General features: G+C 47.6%; 1 long non-coding RNA gene across 1 annotated transcript; it reads left to right on the top strand.

The window, feature by feature from the left end:
* The first annotated feature begins 339 nt into the window (after window positions 1–339).
* LOC121594743 lies at window positions 340–1105 on the top strand. The gene is made up of 3 exons (XR_006005021.1): window positions 340–374; window positions 808–904; window positions 990–1105. It is a non-coding gene; the product is annotated as an uncharacterized LOC121594743 (long non-coding RNA).
* The last annotated feature ends 5483 nt before the right edge of the window (window positions 1106–6588 follow it).

Raw genomic sequence — 6588 nt, 5'->3', positions numbered from 1 at the left:
ATGCCCTGTCTTCTCTCTCTAGATTTTGGACTGCAAACCGCCGCGCGTGTAGAATGGTGTGCGTGTGACGAAAAATGATGGATGAAAAACGAGTGGAGCGGGGTCTGAAGTCTTTCGTTGGTCACACACACATGCATCTACCAGCGGATTGCGCTACACCGAGTCTACCCATCTTTCTCTATCTACCATGATTTTTTCTGTTATCGCACTCATCCGGGTGTTAGGCATCCTCAGTCTGTCCAGAACTTTCGTTGTGGAAGGATGTGCGGGAGTGATGTGCGATTTCTTGTGTCCTCTACTTTCCTTGTTTACATTTTGCGCAGTATTGCTTCTTCTTCCATTGTGGAATGATTTATCCTAGCTAACTTGTTGAGGTAAGTTTCTTGATATCATATGTGCTTCAATGCACTAGATGGCATCGCGAAATAAATGGTTTAAAATTAACAGTCGTTAAAAATTAACCAGAGGCGTTAAATATTGCTAGAATTTGGCATCGTGATCGCATTGAGTTCATCTGTTAATTTTAACGACTGGTCGTATGCCGTCGTTAAACAAACGACTGTCAACAGCGTATGCGATACAAATTAACAGTCGTTTAATTATACTGCTCGAATTTTTTCCCGTGTTTGCCTATATGCGATATCGAGCAGTCGTTAACTGTTTTGACGATCGTTTATTTTAAAAGGAGTGAGCAACAAATGAACTCTGTCAAAACAAAATGAACTTTAAACGACTGTTAAAAAGAGTTCATTTATTCGGGATGCCGGCTACTAATTCAACTAATGCTTATCGTCTTCAAACTTACAGGTGCATGCGCCATTCATCAACGAACACCTGTTGGCATCGTCAACAATCTTCAAAGTTTTGACGGAAAGAAATTGTTTTCCAGTTTTAAAATATTAAGGTAAGTGTTGCTCTCATCATATACGCAAAACTATCCAAAGTATACGTACTACATACATTAATTATTGGTTCATTTTTATTGACAGCGTTCAGCACAACTCAGCCACAAAACATCGCACTGGATTACGCTAAGAACCTGTCAAAACGCGCGCAGCCCCCGGGCGCGGTAGGAGAAAGAAAAAACGAGAGGAGGAAAAAATAAAGCCAGCGCGCAGCTCTGATGGTACCCCGGACGCGGTAAGAAGAAAAAAATCGAGAGGAGGAAGAGTGTGAGTGTGAGTATGCTAAAGCACGCGTTGGAAGGGAGAGAAAAAGTATGGAATAAACCGCATGCGAATGTGTGCATACAGCAAATGTAAACATGTGTGCCTCATCATTTCTACAAGCAATCCGAAAAGGGGGTGAGGCAAACACATTTGTATGCGTGAGGTGCAGAAGAAATCAGAGCGTTACAGTATGTGTGAACGCGTTAGTTCGGGTGGAAGCAGTGGCGGATCTAACGGTAGGCGGAATATAGGCGGTCGCCTGGGGCCTCGCCGATTTAGGGGCCCCGTAGATCGCCATTCTATAGTATGCCATATGGACAGAGTACTAGCGACAAAGGACTACTAATCATAGTAGTCATGTAAACTCTTACTTTGCAATGGCATGGGATACGAAGCCCTCCGAGGGATAATAAAGGCTCTCCCATCCAACTCCAATTCCGGCACGTCCTCATCGTGCAGAGTGGTAACATGTGCCTGCATATATCCAAGCTTGGGTACACGGGCTAGATCCAATCCCTTGGGCGGATGGTGGCATATGGCGAACCAGGAGGGGAGTGGGTATTCCGAGAAACTGGGTGCCTGAACGTCAGGTGGGCAACCCGACGTTAAATAAAACGGCCAGCGCAGGGCCAGTCACCCAGTCTTATGGATATTGAGATTACGGAAAGCAACAGGAAGTTACGAAATAGACCTAACGATATCGACCCTACGCAATGCCCCAGGACAACGATCAAAATGGGCTCATGGAACGTACGCATTCTTAGCAAAGCCAGAGCCTTGAAACAACTTGATGACGCCCTAGCCACACTGAGCATGGACCTCGTAGCTCTACAAGAGATTCGGTGGCTAGGGAACGGTGTGCACAACAGGCGTGGTAAGCAATGCTACGACATTTACTACAGTTGCCACGACCGCCAACGCGTGCTCGGAACGGGTTTCGCCGTAGGTCCACGGCTAAAATCCGCATTCATAGATTTCAAGGCTATAATAGATTATGCACAAATGAGGCAGATTCTTTAATATGAGCCTCATAAACACGCCCCTACCGAAGATAAAGAGGAAGAGGAGAAGGACCTTTTTTACGGCCGCCTCGCTAGAACTATAGATGCGTGCCCCAGGCATGACCTCAAAATCATCCTGGGGGAGTTCAACGCAAAAGTCGGTAGGGAGCCAATGTACCGCCAATACACTGGCTGTCACAGTCTGCATGAGCACAGTAACAGCGAACAATCTGGTTGTAGGAAGTATCAAATTTGCGCGGAGGAACATTCACAAAATAACGTGGGCGCACCAGGATGAAGAATCTTCCAACCAGATCGACCACGTGTTAGTAAGCCGCCGATGACAGTCGAGTCTGTTAAATGTCAGAACATATCGAGGAGCTAATATCGATTCCGATCACTACTTGGTTGGCTTAGTGATACGTTTTAGAATCGCCCGCCCCCGTGCTAATGGGGGCGGAGAAAACACGCAGCCTCGGCTCAACACGGACTCTCTAAGGGACATTACTGTCCAACAGGAATCCAAAACCGCTTTCGAAGAGTCTCTAGTACCAGAAAACAGATATGAAACTACGAGCGAGAGGTGGAACGCTCTAAAAACAAAAATAATAAACTGTGCAAGAAATATACTCCCACCACGTCGTGGCAACACCAAATTTGGCTGGTTCGACGATGAATACTGACAAGTGACCGAACGTAAGAATACTGCATACCGAGCAATGCAGCAACGGCATACAACGCGCGTAAGCGCAGAGGAATATTCACGGCTCAGACGCGAAGCGAAAAGAGTTCACCGCTCCAAGAAGCATGCTTTGGAAGAGCAAAACATGCGGGAACTCGAACAAACCAGAGAGGCGTACGGACCGACACGAAAGTTTTACCAAGCGATAGCAGGTCACCGAAACAACGTTGTACCTAAGGTTACCTGCTGTCGCAACAAGGATGGAGATCTGGTCAGTAACCAGCCAGAGGTCCTCTCGCGGTGGGCTCAGTACTTTGATGAATAACTCAACGAACAGTTTAGCGAACAGCTAGAAGCGCCACTAGCAGATAGTGTCATGCTACTGCCACCTAGCATAGAAGATACACGAAAGGCTATCCATCGGCTGAAAAATAACAAGGCACCCGGAACCGACGGAATCGCAGCTGAATTGGTCAAGAATGAAGATGCACGACTTCATCAAATTCATCAAACGAGATTCATCAAATTGTTACTGAGGTGTGGGATAGCGAATCACTGCCTTGAGATTGGAATCTCGACATCATCTACCCCATGTACAAGAAGGGAGATAGGTTGGACTGCAACAACTACAGGGGTATTACGGTGTTGAATACCGCCTATAAAATATTCTCCCTGATCCTTCAGGATCGTCTCGTCCCGCACGTCGAAGAGATAATGCGGCAGATGTTGAATATGATGGCTGAATACAGACACAAGACATACCATCTCTTCATTGACTTCAAAGCCGCATATGATAGCATAGCCAGGGTAAAACTGTATGACGCTATGAGCTCTTTTGGAATCCCGGCTAAACTGATAAGGCTAGTTAGAATGACTATGACCAACGTCACATGCCAGGTGAGGGTGGATGGAAAACTCTCAGGACCTTTTGCTATCACCAAAGGTCTGCGCCATGGGGGACGGGCTTGCCTGCCTCCTATTCAACTTGGCGCTAGAGACTGCCATTCGCGACTCGAGGGTGGAGACTACGGGAACCATTTTCTATAAGCCAACCCAGATCCTGGCATACGCTGATGATATAGACATCATTGGTCAGCGGCTCTCCTATGTAGCAGAAGCCTATTAAGAGATTGAGCAGGCGGCAGATAACCTCGGATTGCAGATAAACGAGGCAAAGACCAAACTGATGGTGGCAACATCAGCGGGCCTACCAATAAATAATCAGAATCTACGTAGGCGTGATGTGCAGATAGGTGAACACACGTTTGAAGTCGTCCCAAAATTCACCTATGGGTGCCTTCACGATTCTAGATAGTTTTTTGTATGGAGTTTGACAGTTGGAGTCTGAAATCATGTAAACAATCCATACAAAACCACACAAAAAACTAGCCTGCGATTTTCAGTCTAGAAAATTTTAGCCTAAAAGCTACCCGCTGCGCAAAGCGACGGAAGAAATCATGCCGTTCGGAGAATTTTATCATGCCATCTTTTTCCCTCCAACGGCAAATTTGTCAAGCAGCTCGTCGAGCTGCCCGTCCCTGGCTCCGCCTCATTCCCCTCGCCTGAGCGCGCTGCCGAAGGTTTGGATGTGTTGGTGCGTCAGACGGCCAATCGCTATCAGCCGTCGTCCGTGCTTTTTCCCTCCATAGCGCCATCTCTTTCTCGCGTGTGGTCAATGCTCGCGAGCTGTTGTGGCGCCTAAAAATGCCGTTAACAAACATTGCGGCGATGAAGTTGCATTTTCACAAATCAAACCAAAAAAGCGCAATGAGTTTAATCGATGCAATGTAAAAATGACTACGGAATCACTAGCGCACGATGGAGGTTTGCTGTGCAACGCGCAGAACCCTAATTCGCTCTAACACGTTCAGCCCGGCGCTGATTTTCATCAACATTCCGTTCCGCCGGCATCTAGAACGTAAGCTGATTGTGAAACCGGTATACTGGAAAGTTCACTGGCAGTCCCTGGGGCCTGCCATCGAACTGAACGTGCTGAGCATTAAGCATAACACTAAGCTTTTGCTTTCGTCTGTTGTGGATTACATAGATATGCTAAGCATCCTGCGCATGGTTGTGAGTGTGCGTGTGTCTGTCGTCAAATGTAATTTCTTCCGGAATGATCCATCGGTCAAAGAAAGGAAGGTGTTCATGAAAAGCGGAAAGACGAATTGAGGCCCCTGAGGAGGGGGTACTGACACACAGCTGTTGGAAGATTGAACAGTATACTTAAATTGCCAGCGGATGGGGGGGGGGGTGGCCATGGGACCCCTACGATCATCGGTTACAGGCCCTAAAATTGTTGTCGCCATGGGGGGAGGGGAGGTGCAAATGGTTCTCCCGCCACGGAGCCCTAACGACCATCTTTCCGGGGGCCCTTGTCGCTAATAATCTGTCCACTTGTAGACATACGGCATACTACAGACTAAAAATCTTCGGCGACCGCCTAGTCCGCCAACCGTTAGGTCCACCGCTGGTTCATGACGGTGTTTTTTCTATCGTGGAGGTGCATCCTTCCCCCTGCCTGCTGCGTATGCATCGAGCAGGAGACAGTGTGGCAGTATGCAAGTTGCACGCTGGATAGGAGCGGGCCCGCAACACCGCCATCATTCCGCACATCTGCATGCCCGTCGTGGGTTCTAACCGCGTATGAACCGTCCGCCGTAGCAAGGGCTGACTATCCGGCTACGTGGTACTCAAGTCCTGAAAAGGCCGGCATGATCGCGTAGACTATTACGCCAATAATAATAATAATAATAATAATAATAATAATAATAATAATAATAATAATAATAATAATAATAATAATAATAATAATAAGAACTTAGCATAGCAGTCCACACTCGGGGAAGGTTTTTGTTTTGACTTTGGTGCTGCCGGGTCTACCGCTGTGGCGCGACAAATGCACGGAATTCACTCGACTAAAACATGAACCTACCGATCCGAACCCATTCCAAAGCAATGCCGGTCAATCGGCGTCATGATAACTTCTCCAAACCAACAAGCCGCCAGATTCTGGACGGGCAGGTGCAGCACCTTATGCGCGAAAGAAATTAGAAATTAGAAATTTTTCGATCGTGTGCCCTGAACACCCCCAACAGCAGAACCGATCGCAAAGATCGTGGTGCCAATCCGATAGTTGTGTTGTCTCTCAGGTAGCGAAATCGAAAATGCATGGACTTTGTAGCCGCAGCGGATGAAAATGTACGCATCAGAATCAAATAGTTTTGGGGTTTCCACACGCACGCACACACACACAAAAACACACACGCACACATGCACGTACGCGTGTACGCGGGCAGGCACCCGCGAAAGCGCAAACGCAAGCACGCACCCACGAAAGCGCGAACGCAAGCACGCACTCCCCCCCTTCCCCCCACCAGACCCCCCCTTCCCCCCTCCCCGCATGATCGATTACGGCTACCGTATCGGTAGAACGGCTGGTTCAGCTTTCTTGTATCGCATCCTCATCCAAAGCGCCGGGCGGGGTGGGGGATCGCGGCATGATAGAGTGAACGGTCACTTTCCCCGCGCTGTGTGCGTGTGTGTGTCGAGACCCAAAACTCGAGACAGATTTCTGCACATTAAAAAAAAAATTATTGCCACTATACGCCGTGCTACATGATGCTTAGAAGGTCATTGAAGCATCAAACATGTTCTAATAAAAAAATATTAGTTTAGTGTTAGACGTTCTCCTACGCTTGTTTTAAATAGGCTTCTTCACCCTCAATTGGCAGGG

The sequence above is a fragment of the Anopheles merus genome, chromosome 2L (assembly GCF_017562075.2).
Source record: "Anopheles merus strain MAF chromosome 2L, AmerM5.1, whole genome shotgun sequence".
NCBI classification, from domain to species: domain Eukaryota; kingdom Metazoa; phylum Arthropoda; class Insecta; order Diptera; family Culicidae; genus Anopheles; species Anopheles merus.
The sequence above is the reverse complement of the archived record's forward strand: the minus strand, read 5'-3'. Positions and strand labels throughout refer to the sequence as shown.